The 16,813-nt window shown below is 42.2% G+C and overlaps 1 protein-coding gene across 9 annotated transcripts in view; it reads right to left on the reverse strand.

The window, feature by feature from the left end:
- zdhhc14 (zinc finger DHHC-type palmitoyltransferase 14) overlaps positions 1 to 16,813 on the reverse strand; it is a 336,569-nt gene that overhangs the window by 32,762 nt on the left and 286,994 nt on the right. The window lies entirely within an intron of this gene.

Consider the following 16,813-nt stretch of genomic DNA (forward strand, 5'->3'; position numbering starts at 1 on the left):
TCCACTCCAGGGTATTGTATGCCAACTTGTCCTGCAGAAAGAAGCCCAGCTTATTAATGTGTGGCTCTATCAAAGGCTTGAGAATTTGTGTGAGACATGCTGATGTGTGCATGATAAGAGTGGCATGCAGCAAGCTATGTGCAAGTTGGGGAGGTATCACAAGAGGGGGCATTTGCTGGTAAATACATGAAGAGTACATAGCTTTTGCAGTGTAACCAGGTGAGGACAATATACTGTATATGTCCAATTCTGGACAGCACACTTTAGAAAGGACATTAAGGCCTTGGAGAGGGTGCAGAGAAGATTTACTAGAATGGGATCATGGATGAGGTAATTCAGTTATGTGGGGAGACTGATTCTGGTATTGTTCTCCTTAAGGGGTAGAAGGTTAAGGGGTAGATTTTATAGAAGCTTTCAAAATGTTGAGGAGTTTTGATAGTGTAAATAAGGAGAATCTGTTTCCACTGACAGGCGGGTTGGTAACTAGAGGACTCAGATTTAAGATAATTTGACATAAAATCCAGGAGAGAGATGAGATTTTTTTTTTTACATAGCAACTTTTTAAGATCTGGGGAAGGAGCATGGGAGTGGGACTAATTGGATAGATCTTTCAAAGAGCTAGCATATACACCATGGGCCGAATGGCCTCCTTTTGTGCTATATCATTCTATGTGGCATCTCTGAGGGCAACATCAACTGCTAACAGTGCAGCTGACTCTAAAAAGATAGGCTTAGTTCCCATTGTTAACTAGAGTAATTACAGGTGGCGAGGAGAATGAGTGCCTTGAATGGTATGGAGTGGAAAAGCAAATTCTGATGCAGAGAAGGTGACATCATAAGAAGTAAATCATGCCGTGGCAAATCATATCTAGATTATTAACCATTGTAGCCATGTTCTGGTGGGGGGGTGGGGAGGGGGGTTAGTGAGGCTCACTGCATTGACTTGTCCCAAAATCGCCCTGAAGTATCTGCCTTGGCACTCAAGTCCTAATAGAGAAGAAGAGGAACCTGCACATCTTCACTTCATGCAGCAAGTGCTACACGGCAGCTTCTGAAAATCTTGACTTTTCGGCCTATGGCATAACAACCTTCAGATTCATTCCCAACGTGCAAAACAAAACTATGTCCTCACTTTCAAAGGCCAATTTAAGAGATGCTGCCTCTCTTTATATTCACACTGGGTCCACCTGAAATCACATCCCCTCACAGGTGAACTGCCGATTAATGCTGCAAACATGTGGGCAATGCACTTGCTGGGCTGGATTTTGATGGCCCGCTGGCAGGAGCAATGGCTGGTACAGAAACTGGCGGCCAACCCGCACAGGAGCCGCACCGCCACGATTACGTGGCGGGCGGCCACTTAACATATTGACAGTGACCGCCCCCCAATCATGTGGCAGGGGCGGCATTGGCGACGCCGTTCATGGCGCCATCTGATGCCGGAGCAGTTGCTGGCAACTTTTTTAAAAGGCTGCCAGCCCTGCAAACAGTTCTAAATAATGCAGAGTTAACCCCTTCCCCTCCATACACTAAATAATGCAGAGTTAACCCCTTCCCCTCCATACACTAAATAATGCAGAGTTAACCCCTTCCCCTCCATACACTAAATAATGCAGAGTTAACCCCTTCCCCTCCATACACTAAACAATGCAGAGTTGATCCCGTTCCGCCCATACACTAAACAATGCAGTGTTGACCCCTTCCCCCCAATGCACTAAATAATGCAGAGTTGATCCCGTTCCCCCTATACACTAAATAATGCAGAGTTGATCCCGTTCCCCCCCATACACTAAATAATAGTTGACGCCTTCCCCCATACCCTGAATAATGCAGATTTGACCCCTTTCTCCCATACACTAAATAATGCAGAGTTAATCCCGTTCCCCCTATACACTAAATAATGCAGAGTTGATCCCGTTCCCCCCATACACTAAATAATAGTTGACGCCTTCCCCCATACCCTGAATAATGCAGAGTTGACCCCTTTCCCCCATACACTAAATAATGCAGAGTTGATCCCGTTCCCCCCATACACTAAATAATCGTTGACGCCTTCCCCCATGCACTAAATAATGCAGAGTTGACCCCTTCCCCCAATACACTAAATAATGCAGCGTTGACCCCTTCCCCTCCCATACACTAAATAATGCAGAGTTGACCTCTTCTCCCATACACTAAATAATGCAGAGTTGACCCCTTCTCCCATACACTAAATAATGCAGAGTTGACCCCTTCTCCCATACACTAAATAATGCAGAGTTGATCCCTTCCCCCATACACTAAATAATGCAGAGTTGACCCCTTCCCCCAATACACTAAATAATACCCCGTTGTAGGGGTAATTAGGATTGACCATCAAGACAGTTCAGATCTCTCACACACTTCAACTACTGTACAGCCCGATAGTCTTCTCTCATCTCCAGTGTAGATAGGAAGCATACCTCAGTTTTGTTTTCATAAGGAGGCAGCAATAAATGGCCCAACTAAGTAACCTTTGATTAAATATACTTATCATGATTCTTCAAGTGCACCAGGCATGGGAGAGAACCAAGTGTAGATTGAATTAATTCAAAGATTGTGAATTGTACCTTCAGCAGGTAACCTAATATTATTCTACTATTCTTCTTCTTTGGTCTATTAAAATTGCAAATAACTTACATCAACACAGTACACAAAACGGATACTCGAGCCAGTTTGCAGCACAATGAGGACATGGAGTTTGTGAGCTTAAGTTGTCGAATCAAAGCAGCAGTACATTGTAAAAGCAAAAGTATATTGATTCCTTGTAGCTACTTTTGCAAGTGAAGTCAAAACAAAATCTTTTGCTATTCATTTCCTGGTGAATCACAACCAGCCACAGAATAAAGAACTACACTCCAGTAACAAATTAAATGCACATAAGTAATAGGTTTGCTCAGCCCAAAATAAATAGCAATCTAGAAAGTTAAAACTCCTTAGTTTTATCAAAATGGTACAACTCTGTTAACATTAACAAATGTTCATTTGCCAACAAGTAGACATATTGTGCTGGGTGAGGTTCTAGCACTATGATATGTTGAGATAGATGAACTCATCTAATTTTAGGAAGCAACCCCAGAGGAAGTCTGAGGGCAGCCCCATCTGAATACCAAACAATACAAGAAATCCACTCAAAAGCTCATAATTGTGCTGCAAAATAAGAGCAAACAATCTCAATCTTCAAAATTAGGAACTGAAGATCATAAGAAGCCATAGATTGAAATAGATCAGCAATGTTAATGCAAAATTAAGATTCTAGTGAACCTAGATATCACCAGCTACACTGCAAATAACTGGAATGCCATACCATGAATAGTTCTATACATTATCCTGGTACCAATGTATAGGTGCTTCTTCTTAACATTATTAGCTTTTAGCATGAATGCTTTCTGGAATGCAAACAAGATATTTAAAACTAAAGAATGCATAACTAAGTTAGACCTCTCAAAAGCCATCAGGCACTAATGTCCCTCCATCAGAAGCAGCAAGTGCAGCTGTGTATTGTATATTGGCTGGTTGAGGTTTAGTTCCGATTGATGAAGAATCAACAGTCTCTCAGGCTATACTCTGGTGTGATGTGGTGAACAATCCTGTATAAGGGAGAAAATGGAGGGAAGGCATATTTGGTCTTCCCCACCAAAGAAAGATAATTTTACTGCTACAGTTCAACAATCTTAGCTCCTGCTGCAAAATTTCAGCACTCTTTTTCCCTGAAATCTTTATCAAGATAAGCCCACCTGTTAGTAGTGACATCAGGTCAAATGTACTTTCATACTCCCTTTTCTGTGGTATTTTTATTTCTTAATTTTAAATGTATATCCTTGAAAGTCTATGGCTGTTGGCCTTTTTTTGGGCCAGAATTTTCCCACAGGCTTCGGGACCCTGACATTGGGACCAAATTGGGATCCCAAGCCCATATTTGCCAAGATCCAGACCATGGGCGTTGTTTCTCCAGAGGTGGCCTTCTAATTAGCCACCTCCATGCTCGTGTCCAATTAAGGACAACGGGTGGGCTCCCGATGCTGTCGGCCCAATCACAGGGCCAGCAGCTCTAGAGCCTCGGCAGTCCCATAGGGAGAGGTAGGCGTTGCTGCGGCATGTAGGAAACCACAAGGGCACCTCAAAATGGAGGCAGCCTTGAAGGGGTGAAATTTAAATATTAAATTAGAGCAACCAAGCAGACAGGCCCCTTGGAAAAGAGGGGAAACTCCTCTGCCGGCAGTGTTTGGGCGGCGAGTGCGACCTTTGCTGCCAGCGGATCCCTCGGGGGATGGAGCCTTCGCCAGCCTGCAACAGGGAGGCCGCCTCCATTGAGGTGACCCATAATTGGGGTCACAAAGTTGGTGTAAATTGGCACCTGCCTCAATTCAGCAGACAGCCAATCTAGATCCTGGCCCGCCTCTGGGAAACTTCCCCAGTGGTGGGAATGCATCCCGATGCGGCTTCCCGCTATTTTCCTTGCCCTGTCACCCGGGGCTGGGAAAATTCTGCTGCAGGTATTCAATACAGACCAGGGATCACACCTTCCTGATCTGTATGGCACCTTTTCTCCTGGATAAATTTACTGAATGCTCAGAGGAGATTTTCAATCCACATTGGACTTTATGGTCTCATACTATTTCACTCTAATTAAAAATTTGAAGATGGAAACACTGCCACAGATGATTCACATGGGGGATGCATAATTAAGCACCTCAATGGAGGTGGCCTCCCTGTGGCAGGCTGGGGGGGGGAGGGGGGTGAGGGCCATCCGAACCGGAGGCTCCATCCCCCAAAGAGGGATCTGCCGGTAGCAAAGGTCGCACTCGCAGCCCAAATGCTGCCGCTAGAGGGGTTTCCTCTCTGCTCCGAGGGCCCTGTCTGCTTGGCCCCTCCGATTTAATAATTTAATTTCACCCCTTCAATTTTGAGGTGCCTTCGTGATTTTCTACATGTCTCAGCAGCGCCTACCTCTCCCTTTAGGGGCTGTCGAGGCTCTAGAGTTGCCAGTCCTGGGATTGGGCCGGCAGCATCGGGAGCCCGCCTGCTATCCTTAATTGGACACGAGCATGGAGGCGGCTAGTTAGAAGGCCAACTTTGGGGAATAACGCCCACGGTCAGGATCTCGGCAAGTATGGGCGTGGGAATCCCCATTTGGTCCCAATGTCAGGGTCCTGAAACCTATGGGAAAATCCTGCCTCAATCTTGACTGGGGCAGCAGGATAATTCCAATCTGTTTCAGTGCCCAGGATACTAAGAGGAAAAACGAGCTAGGCTTACTTAGGCTGTGTGGGTATGTAGGACAGGATAAGGCTCAACTGTGATAACATTTTGGCTGAATTTTCTGCCTAAATGCAATGTAAAGGTTCACATATGGATAACTTGGATGTAGTACCACAGGGAAACCAATGGTCATGGTAAGGAGTCAATGCCTTCAGGGGAAGAGAGGAAGGAACTTTAAAACACATAATTTTGTTCCTATCTTACTTCGAACAATAAAAGAGGGGAATAATACCCCAAGGTTTTGCAATGGCCTTGAAAAGCAATGTTTTTTGCAACTCAAAGGACAAAATTCCTTAAGAACATCCACTCATGAACCTCAGTGCGATAGCGGCAGAGTAAAGGAGTACATTTATTAATAATCTCCTTCACTGTCATTTGAATACACATGGTTTTAATCTGCATTGATATATTGGGTATAATCCTTACCCAAGGTCAGTCCTGAAGTAGCATCATGGAGTCAATGCTGGGCATGGAACGTAAGCAATAGCTGAAATAATATCACTTTTGTGGGCCCTTGAAGTCCCAAGCTGTTTCATAGTTAGGTGTCAAACCTCTTCTACCACAAAAGAAAGTTTTCCTTCTTCTAAAGGGGAAGCGCCTGACTATTTTGAGGCTTCATTAACTTCGCCTAAAACTTTTCTTCTTCTCCCTAAGGAGGTCCTAAACGTTTTGTTTGAAATACCAAAGAGAAATCTGAAATTCACCACCAGGAGCATAATAAAGGTCTCCCACAACTTTGCTGACCAAGCCCTGAGGACACTAACATAGGAATGGGCATAGGCCATCAAGTCTGTTTCTGCTATTAAATTAGATCTGTATCTTAACTCCATCTTTCCACCTTGATTCTTTAATAACCTCACCTAACAAAAATTTATCAAATCTCAGTTTTGAAATTTTCCATTGACCAAGCCACAACAACTTTTTTGGTGGGGGGGGGGGGGGGGGGGGGGGAGAGTTATGAAGTCCTTCCTGATATCACCCCTGAACTGTCTAGCTCTAATTTTAAGGTTACGACCCCGTGTTCTGCATTCTCCCACCAGGGGAAATAGTTTCTATCTACCCTATTAAATCCTTTAATCACCTTGAACACCTCAATTAGACTATTCCTTAATCTTCTAGATTCAGGCAAATACAAGCCCGGTTTATGCAATCTGTCCTCATAATTTAACCCTTTTAGCTTTGGTATTATTCTGGTGAACCTGCACTGCACCACCCATTCCCCCCCACCGACCAATCTGAATATATCCTTCCTCAGCTGCAGTGCCCAGAAGTAAACATAGTACTACAGATAGGGTCTAACCAGAGTTTTATATAACTATAACATAACTTCTACCCCTTTAATTCCAGCCCTCTCGAGATAAAGGTTAACATTCCACGAGCCTTTTAAAGTATTTTTTGCACCTGTCCACCAGGTTTTAGCGAATTCTGTACTTGGACCCCTAAATTGCTCTGCTGATCGACAGTTCTTGACTTCTCACTATTTAGAAGATACTCTGATCTATCTTTCTTAGGTTCAAAATGGATGACCTCACTGAACTCCATCTGCCACAGTTTTCCCCACTCACCGAATCTATCAATGCCCCTTTGCAACAGTAAGCCGTCGACAGTAAGACTCCAGGCCACCATGCAAAGTTAGTATGGTGGAGTGGCTGGAGGTGGCACAGATTGAATAGGCCAGTATGCTGTTGCTCTTGTTATCTGATAATTGCACCGGCCATTACTGATGGCAGTGTTATTAGAAGAGAAATACTCTTCATTAATGGGGTTGCAAAAGACTGGATTTATAACAGTTCAACTATATGAAAGGCCAAGTTTTGTGGTTTGCAGGTTGAATCAAAGCCTTAAAAAAAATTGGAGCAAGTGGCCCCATAATCATTGACTGTCCCAACTTCAACAGGAAATGTTGATGGCAAATGGTGTAAAAACAACTGTTGAGGATAATCTGTGTGGACCCCAATGTTCCTGAAAGATGAAGCTGTACTGATATTGACACTTAGTTGTTACGGTGGTTTCTGCTCTGGCACCAGGTACATCTGGCACAGAGTAGTTATGACTCTGACATTCTCAATGCTTGAACTAGAGGAACATCGGAAGGGGAGTACACCATTTAGCCCTGCAAGCTTGTTCCATCATTCAATTAGATCACGGTTCATCTGCATCTCAACTCCATTTACCCACCCAGGCTTCATATCCCTTGATACCCTTAAGTCACAAAAATCTGTCAATGTCAGTCTTGAACATTTCAATTGGCCCAGTATCCATTTGGATATGGCCTATTTAGAGGTTGAATACAATGAGGCACAAGAAATAGCTTGGTAAAAGCTAAACATCATAGAGTCATGCAGCACAGAAACAGACCGTTTGGCCTCTCGTGTCCGTGCCGGCCATCAAGTACCTATCTATTCTAATCCCACTTTCCAGCATTGTACAGGTAGGGCTGTTAAAAATATATTTAAACAATTTATTCCAGCTTTCATTACGGTCTCTAAAATAAAAATCAAACTTCCCTGGAAAACCTTATCCTTCTCAGTCCTCAAGTTAAGCTTTTAGGCTTTATTAAAACCTGGGAAAAAGGGAACTATGGATTATCGTCCCCCATCACAAATTTTGGTTAAAAAAATCTGATGTGAGCTAAGAGTGGTTGCATGTTAATAAAAAGTACTAATAGACTATCCACATTTACTTCAGCTTTGAATACACAGCGTAAGAGTATAAGACGGTGAGAATAGTGATGAGAAATAGAGAGGCTTGTGAAGGACAGAAAGGTAGAGACACAGGTAATGAGAATTGAGAGAGGGAATGAGAGGAGGAATGTGTGATGAGAATGGGTGATGAGCAAAAGTGAGAATATGAGACAGCAAGAGACAGAAACAAGAATATGAGACAGCAAGAGACAGAAACAAGGAGAATGAGAATTAAGACAGGAAGTAAGAGGGAAGGAATCTATATGTGGAGAAAAGAACAGAAGTGTGATGCACTAAGAGGCAGAAGTGAGGAATGAGAGAAAGGGCCTGTGTGAGAGAGGGAGAAAAAATATGGAAGAGGGAGGAAAGCTATAGGAGAGGGGAATGTTAGAATGAGAAGCAGAGACACAGGGAATGGCAGAGATCGATGAAGACGGGAAATGAATGAGAGAAGAATGAGAAAGAGAAATTGTGGGACAGGAAGGATTGTGATGGAGACAGGAGGCCAAAATTTATACTTCCGCTGCCATAAACGGACATAAACAATGGCAGTTGATGTGGATAGGGCGGGCTGTCCGGCCCCAGCTTGACTATTCTAACTGAATTGTTTGATGAAGTAACAGAGAAGGTTGATGAAGGGAATGTAATGTTGTCTACATGGATTTTAAGGAAGCGTTTGACAAAGTACCACATAAAAGGCTGGTTGACAAAATTGAGGCTCATGGTATAGTATGGTCAGTTAAAGGCCTGCTACCCGACCCGAACCCGACGGGACCCGATGACATGTATCTGGTGCGGGTCGGGTTGTGCTTCCGGGTCCAGCATTCGGGCTCGGATTAGGCCGGGTCAGACATGCTCTATCACAGGTAAGTGGCTCCAATGTTAATGTAATTTTTGAACTAGAAAGGTGGTTTTGTTACAGTTATTTTAAGCTCGTACAGATCAGCAACAAAGTGAAAAACGGAAGGTAAGTTAACTGATGGTCGGGTCAGGTGCGGGAAAAAATGGAAGGACTCGGGCCGGGTCGGTTGTGGTTCTGTCGGGCTCAGGTCGGGTTTTTTTTGCAGACCCGAGCAGGCCTTTAGGGTCAATGTCAGTTTTGATAAAAAATTGGATTAAGGACAGATAACAGTGAGTTGTATTAAATGGTTGTTTTCCAGACTATAGGATAGTAGACAGTAGTGTTCCCCAAGACTCAGTGCTAGGACCACAGATTTTTTGATATATATATATATATATATATATTCTTGGATATTGGAAGAATAAAATTTCAAAATTTACCAACAATACCAAACTTGGAGATGTAGTTAACAGCGAGGATGATATCAATCGATTGCAACAGGACATAGATAGGCTAGCAGAATGGGCAGACAAGTGGTAGATTGAATTTAATACAGAGGAATGTGAAGGGATGTATTTTAGCAGAAGGGATAGGGAGAGGCAATATAGACTTCATGGCACAGTTCTAAAGGGTGTGTAGGGAGAGAGGGTCCTGGGGGTTCATGTGCATGGATCTTTGAAGGTGGCAGGACATATCGAGAGAGTAATTATTAAAGCACATGGGCTTCATAAATTGAGGTATTGAGTACAAAAGCAGGGAAGTTATGCTAAACCTTTATAAAGCTCTGGTTAGGCCACAACCACAATATTGCGTCCAGTTCTGGTCACCACATTTTAGGCAGGATGTGATGGTCCTTGATAGGGTGCAGAGGCAATTTACCAGAAAGGTTTCAGGAATTAGGGATTTTAGCTACAAGTTTAGGTTGGAGAAACTAGGGTTGTTCTCCTTACAGCAAAGGAGATTGACGGGAGATTTGATAAAGGTGTACAAGATTATGACAGGCTTATATAAGGTAGACAAGGAACAGTTGTTCCCATTAATTGATGGTACCATTTGAAGGAAATAAACGTGCAAGGCTACGGGGATAGAGGAGGGGAATGGGACTGATTGGCTTGTTCTACAGAGACCCAGCAAGGACTCGATGGGTAAAATGGCTTTTTGTGACACAATGACATTATGACACTGCAGCCACATCAAAAAAAAATCATAGATTGATTACAGCACAGAAGGAGGCTATTCAGCTGATTGTGTCCATGGCAGCTCTCTGTAAGAGCGAATCATTTAGTCCCACTCCCCTGCCTTTTCCCTATCGTCCTGGAAATCTTTTCTCTTCAGATAATTAACCAATTCCCTTTTGAAAACCACGACTGAATCTGCCTCCACCACACACTCAGGCTGTGCATTTCAGATCCTAACCACTTGCTGCATAAAATAAGTTTTTCCTCATGTTCTTTTGCCAATCGGTTTCAATTGGTGTCCTCTGGTTTTCGACCCTTCCGCCAATGGGAAAGATTGCTCCCTATCTCTGTCCAAACCCCTCACAATTTTGAACACCCCTATTAAATATCCTCTCAACCTTCTCTTCCCTAATGAGAACAGTCCCAGCTTCGCCAGTCTATCCATGTAACTGAAGTCTCTCATCCCCGGAACCATTCTTGTAAATTTTTTCTGCACCTTCTCTATAATGCCTTCACATCCTTCCTAAAGTGTGGTGCTCAGAATTGGATAGACTACTCCAGTTGTGGACAAGCCAATGTTTTATAAAGGCTCATCATAACTTTCTTGCTCTTGTGCTCTATTTATAAAGCCCAGGATCCTGTATGCCTTATTAACTGCTTTCTCAATCTGTTCTGTCATCTTTACAAGATTTGTGCACATTTGCCCCAGGTCCCTCTGCTCCTGCACCCCTTTTAGAATTGTATCCTTTATTTTATATTGCCTTTCCTCGTTCTTCCTACCAGAATGCATCACTTCACACTTCTCTGCATTAAATTTCATCTGCCAGATATCCACCCATTTCACCAGCCTGTCTCTATCCTCTTGAAGTCTTTCATCATCTTCCTCACGGTACACAATACTTTCAAGTTCTGTCATCTGCAGATTTTGAATTTGTGCCCTGCACATCTAAGTCTAAATCATTAATGTAGATCAAGAAAATCAATGTTCCTAATACTGACCCCCTGGGTAACCCCACTCAATATCTTCCTCCAGTCCAAACAGGATTATGCTTTGTCCTGTTGCTTGGTGAGTAATAAAACTGCTTTTACAAAGATGTAAACAACCATGCAAATAAAACATAACAACATTGAATTCAACAAACATGCAGATTTATTGCTAGAAAATACATGCAATTTTCATGCAAAATGTTACAGCTTGTTAAACAAAAATTGTATAAGTATCATAAATATTTGTTGTTAGTATTACCAGCTTTAGAATGTGCTGTGCAGCAGTACACTGGCATCTGCAGGCTCAAACAACAGCTAAATAAATGGATGGTGTGGCTGTTCTCCTTACTGGATTGTTAAAAAAAATCTTTACTGTCTTTATCACCAATTTTCTATTCTCTTAAATGTGTTCACGCCTTCCTGGAGCACCTTCTATAAGCGGCAGCTGCCCTCTGGTACCTACTCAAACAGCCACTATTGAAATATGAGCCTCAACAGTAAGTGCTGGCAAGCTATGTAACTGTAAGCTTTAGTTATTTTTCATTGGGCTATTCTTTAGTTCTGCCTAGTTCAGGGTGCTGAATCCAATTTTATCTACCCTGGCTAAGATCAGCAAACAGAACATACTTGGGATCAAATTTGCGACCTTCCTGGTCAGTATGACTCAGATACTGATTGAATAAACTCAGGTTTGTCAATATTTTAACATCTATCCTTCAGATTGCTGGAATTTTTCAGATTTGCCACTCCCAATTGATCCTCTTAATGTAAAATCACAGCTTTGCTAAATAAGGCATAATTTAATAAAATATGATATTGTAATAAATAAGATGAAGTAAAGGTTTTGATTTAGGTTTGGCATATAAATGCATATTACTAATTTTGATTACAAAACTACATGGCTGCTATATGCAGATTATACAAAACTTGGCAAAGTAGCAGAGAGACTTTGGTGTTCATATACACAAATGCCTAAAGGTGGCAGGGCAACTGGATAAGGTGGTTAAAAAACATATGGGTTACTTGTATTTATAAATAGAAGAAGTGAATGTAAAAGCACAGAGATCATGCTAGATCAGGTTAAACCTCAGCTAGAGTACTGTGGATAATTCTGGGCACCATACTTCAGGGAAGATGCAAAGGGTATAGAGAAGATTAACCAGTATATTACTAGAGATGAGAGACTTTAGTTATAAGGAGAAGTTGGAAAAGTTACGTCTATTCTCCTTGGAACAGGAAAGGTTAAGAGGTGGCCTAATAGAGGTTTTCAAGATAATAGGCTTCGATCGAGAAAAATTATTCCCTCTGGCAAGTGGGTCAATAACTGGAGGTCACAGATTCAAAATGATTGGAAAAATATCTAGAGGGGAGATGAGGAAAAATGTTTTCACTCAGAGTTGTCGGGATCTGGAATGCTCTACCTGAATAAGTGGTGGAAGCTGATTCTGTAAATAATTTTAAAAGGGATTTGGACAGGTACTTGAGGATAAGGAACTTAGTGATAGACAAAAAGTGGGCATGTGGGACTAATCATGACAAAGAGTTAGCATGACAAGCTGAATGGCCCCCTTCTGAGTTGCAAATTTCTATGATTCTATATAGTCATATTTTTAAATTAAGAACAGTTAAAGTTTCAATTGTTTACCAGTCTAGTGCAGTAGTGTATGTGTGTAGACTAGAGTCCTGACAGTGATCATTTTATATTTTTTATATAAATACTGTATATTTTATAATAATTAATCACTCAGGACCTTCCTGGTCTCTGCATCTCAGCTGCTCACTGGATAAACTTGCAGCAAGTATTTCAACCTGTAAAGCAGGAGTCTAGGTAATGTTTAATGATATTTTCTGAACCTTCAGGCAATTGCTGTGTTTATTTTAACCACACAGATACTGGTACAGTGTGGCACAACCTGTCTGGGCACAACTCCATGGGTTTCTGTTTAACTCATGACCAAACAATCACTGACTTTGTGGCTCCAATCTTCATCGTTTTGAACAACTTTTCAAGTCCAATTAATACAGTGCATGTCTGACCCGGACCTGGTCTGAGCCCAAAAGCCGGACCTGGACGAGCGACCCGACCCGAACCCGACACGTCGTCAGGTCCCGTCAGCTTCCGGTTGGGTAGCAGGCCTTTACTGTCATGTGTTTGTAACATTTAGGTATTTGAAGATCACTAGTAAACAATCTGATACCAAGGGCTGCAGTTTAAGAGACAGCCGCTGAAATAGGCGGCGGATGTAAAAACATACGCCCTGCCCATACGGGCACACGTCACGGAGCCACCGCGATTTCAAACATGGCGGCTCATTTGCATGGCCTTTATCCTTTCCCATCCACATTGTTTTAACCTTGCTCCCCCACTCCTGCACAGAGAAAAAATCCTCCTCCCCCCTCCCCACAGGTGTCGCGCCACTTTTCCCTGAACGGTGTTCGAAGGCACGGCGTTGTCAGCCGCCCGAATGAAGATCGGTGTGGCGATTTGGGAAGCATCATTAATTCTGATATGTAAAGTACTTTCCATATATAAATGGGGGTCCTGTCACTGAGCGGTGGGGCGGCAGCCATGAGGCCTTGCTGCCGCCGCCGAGATCTGCACGGGGTCTGTCGCCGTTGGGTTGGTGGCAGGCTTCCGCTGCACCAATTTTCATTGCCCCCCCAACGTTTCCGATGGGAGGGGGGCTTTAAAATCCAGCCCCATGTGTTTAATCAAAAAAATGAGTACAATACCTGTCCTGGAAATGAGTGAAACTATATACCTATAAAAATAGGCATTTCAGCTACAGTATCCCTGGGAACACAGTGCCCATATATAAAACAGTTGTACTTTTCACAATTTTGCATGTGTCTTGGAAGTCAAGTTTGGGTTTTGGGTGACTTTAACATCTCTTACTTTCACTGAAGAAACAAAGCAGAGGATGCTTAAATCACCTGACCCTAGGCAGCATTTACTAACAGTCACAACAGGGGAATTTTACAATATCTTCAGGCACCACATTGTGAGGTGCAGGGAGGACTGCATCAAACAAGGGCAGGTGAAATGCAAAAGAGATAGAATTTCTGCAGGAGTTACCCAATCTTCTTCAGTAAGAAACACAGAAAAAATGGCGTCGTCTAGAGTTTCCGCTAAACACCACAAATTTTGCATTTTAGGGGTTAGAACAAAGCAGCATTTTCAGCAATATGCCATATTCTTCTATTACAATCAAAATGAAATCTTAAGCCAAATGCATAATTAATACTGTATGTTCTGGGTGAAAGAGGAAAATGTTACCTAAACACTTATTTCCTTATCTTATAAGTTATAAGCTTTCCCCAGTTATGTATATAGTTTATAACATTATACATACATTTTAAAAATTGGTAAATAACTCTAGACATTTCATTAATTTTAACCATAATTATTATTCAAGTTGTTAAGTCTGTCAATCTTGAGATGAAAATCAGTCAAATAAATAGAAATCATTTTAAAATTCAGGAATTTATCAGTGAAAAAAAATCAGCAAAATTGCAAGTGAAATGCATTAAATAATATATACAATAGGACGTCTGAAATTCCACTTGTTAACCAAGAAATACATATGGTTGGAAAGGCAATCAGAAGTTGAAAAATAATCCTTTAAAAAAAAAACACTGCCTCAATTCAATTTTCATTTGCACTTTTTAAACAAATTGGTCATTTTGAATTGGTTTGCACAGTGACAAGGGCGTTACAAATTTAAATTAATAATTGTTAAATAGATCCAGTTGACTTGGGTGAGAACGTTTTTTGTAGTAGTATTAACCCTCTGCTTTCAATCCCATTACAGAATCCCAATAATGAACATAATTTAATTGAATGTGATATTAGGTTGATATTGAGAAGGGAGAGTTACAAACCTAGGCTTTAAATATAAGTAGGGCAAATTTTGAAGGGATGAGAAATTAACTGACCACAGAAAACGGAGCTGAACTGTTAATGGATAAACCCATAGACAAAGATTGGGAAGTATTCAAAGAAGCATTTGCTACGTTACAAAACCAGTATATATGCCTAAAAGGCAAACGCTCCACTTGCGGAGTTAAGCACCATGGATAACTAATGAGATAAGTATCAAGTTAAAAGAAAAAGCTTGTACAAATGCAAGCGAACGTGGAACAGGGGAATATGGAAAAAAACTAACAGCAAATGTTTTTCTAAATATATTGATAGGAGAAGGATGGAAGGGAAATGTGAGCCCAGGCAAGACGACAATGGATAATAAGGAAATGGCAGACTTGTTAAATGAATACTTTATATCTGTGTAAACAGCGTAGGAAGAGGTCAAAATAACAGCAGTACAAGGGAACCTACAAATAAGTCAAAGGGAGGAACTAAGTAGATTTAATATAAGACAAAAATCATAATGGAGACAATAATGGGTCTTAAAATAATCTCCAAAACCTGATGGTTCCCACCCCAGGCTATTAATAGAAATAGGTGAAGAAAGTGTAGATTCATGAGTCATAGTTTCCTAAAGCTCTCTAGATTCAGTATAAAATCAATTGTTGGAAAGTTACTAGAATCTATCATCAGAGATAGAGAATGGAATTTAAAATTGCATGGGTTTGAGATTTGGGGTGGGGAGGGCTGTGGGGGAGTTAAAAGTGGGGAAATTGTCAGCATTTCGGGAAGTCAGCTCCAACCCGCTGGCTTACGCATTTAATTGTAGAACATTAGGCTGTGTGTGAGCAATCCCCTTGGGTGAGGTGGGTTGTCAATTTCAATATGTTAATCACCCAATGACAGCAATATTAACAAGGCTTTTGCAACTTAACTGCGGGTCCATGGGTTTCCTGGGCTTTCAGGAACTCACCAATGAAAGCAAGGTGAGAGCAATGGGGCTTAAGATATCAGAGGGAACTATGCCTATATGTACTGAAACCTCACAGCTGCTTTCTTGCCTGTTTGTGCAAAAGGCTTTATTCACTGTAATTGTGCGGAGAGGTTATTTTCACAACTTTGGAGGTTTATATGTCTGATCTCCACTTTGGAGCTCAGATCAGCATAGATGCCACTCAGATGAGGACCAAGACCAGCAGCATCAAGACGACCAGCAGGAGTAGGAGCAGCAACAGCCTGCTCCTCACAGACTTGCAGCTCCTCGGGAGATAGGATGAGCAGAGAGATGCAGCTTGCAGGAGCCCATAAATGTAACACAGGGTGATAAGCAAAGCATAAGTTTCCTTGACATGTCAGAACACAAGTGTCTCAGGACACTCAGGGTCTCATGTCAGGTAGTGACAGATATCTGCATCCTGCTGGAACAAAAGCTGCGACCAACTAGGCCTAGTGGTCATGCTTTATCAATGGCTGGCAAAGTCACCACTGCCCTCAATCATTTTTGTCTCTGCAGCCTTCCAGGGCTCTGCCAGAGAGATTTGTAGGGTCTCACAGTCAGCAGCCCACAAATGAATGATACAGGTAAATGATGGCTTGTTTTCCAGGGCAGGCCATTATGCCAACTTAGCCACCAATGATGCCAGTCAGAGTGAGCAGGCTTTCAAGTTTGAGGCACTGGCTGGCTTTCAACAGGTACAGGCATCATCGACTGCCGGATGTGGCAATTATAGGACCCCAGATCACTCAGCAGTATTCATTAACTACAAGGGCTTCCACTCCACCAGTGTGCAGCTGGTGAATTGTCAGGAACTGAAGCCAAGCAAAGGAGGGCTGTGAAAGGGATGCTTGGTTGTTTGTAGGACTGTTTTGTGTTGGGGGAAAGGAGTGAGAGAGTATTTTTTGCATATGATTGTCAGATGGGTGGACTAGTGGAAACTAAGTGAATCTCACAATAATGAGGGCATCCTGGCAGCAATGT

The sequence above is a fragment of the Heterodontus francisci genome, chromosome 13 (genome assembly GCF_036365525.1).
Source record: "Heterodontus francisci isolate sHetFra1 chromosome 13, sHetFra1.hap1, whole genome shotgun sequence".
Lineage (NCBI taxonomy): Eukaryota > Metazoa > Chordata > Chondrichthyes > Heterodontiformes > Heterodontidae > Heterodontus > Heterodontus francisci.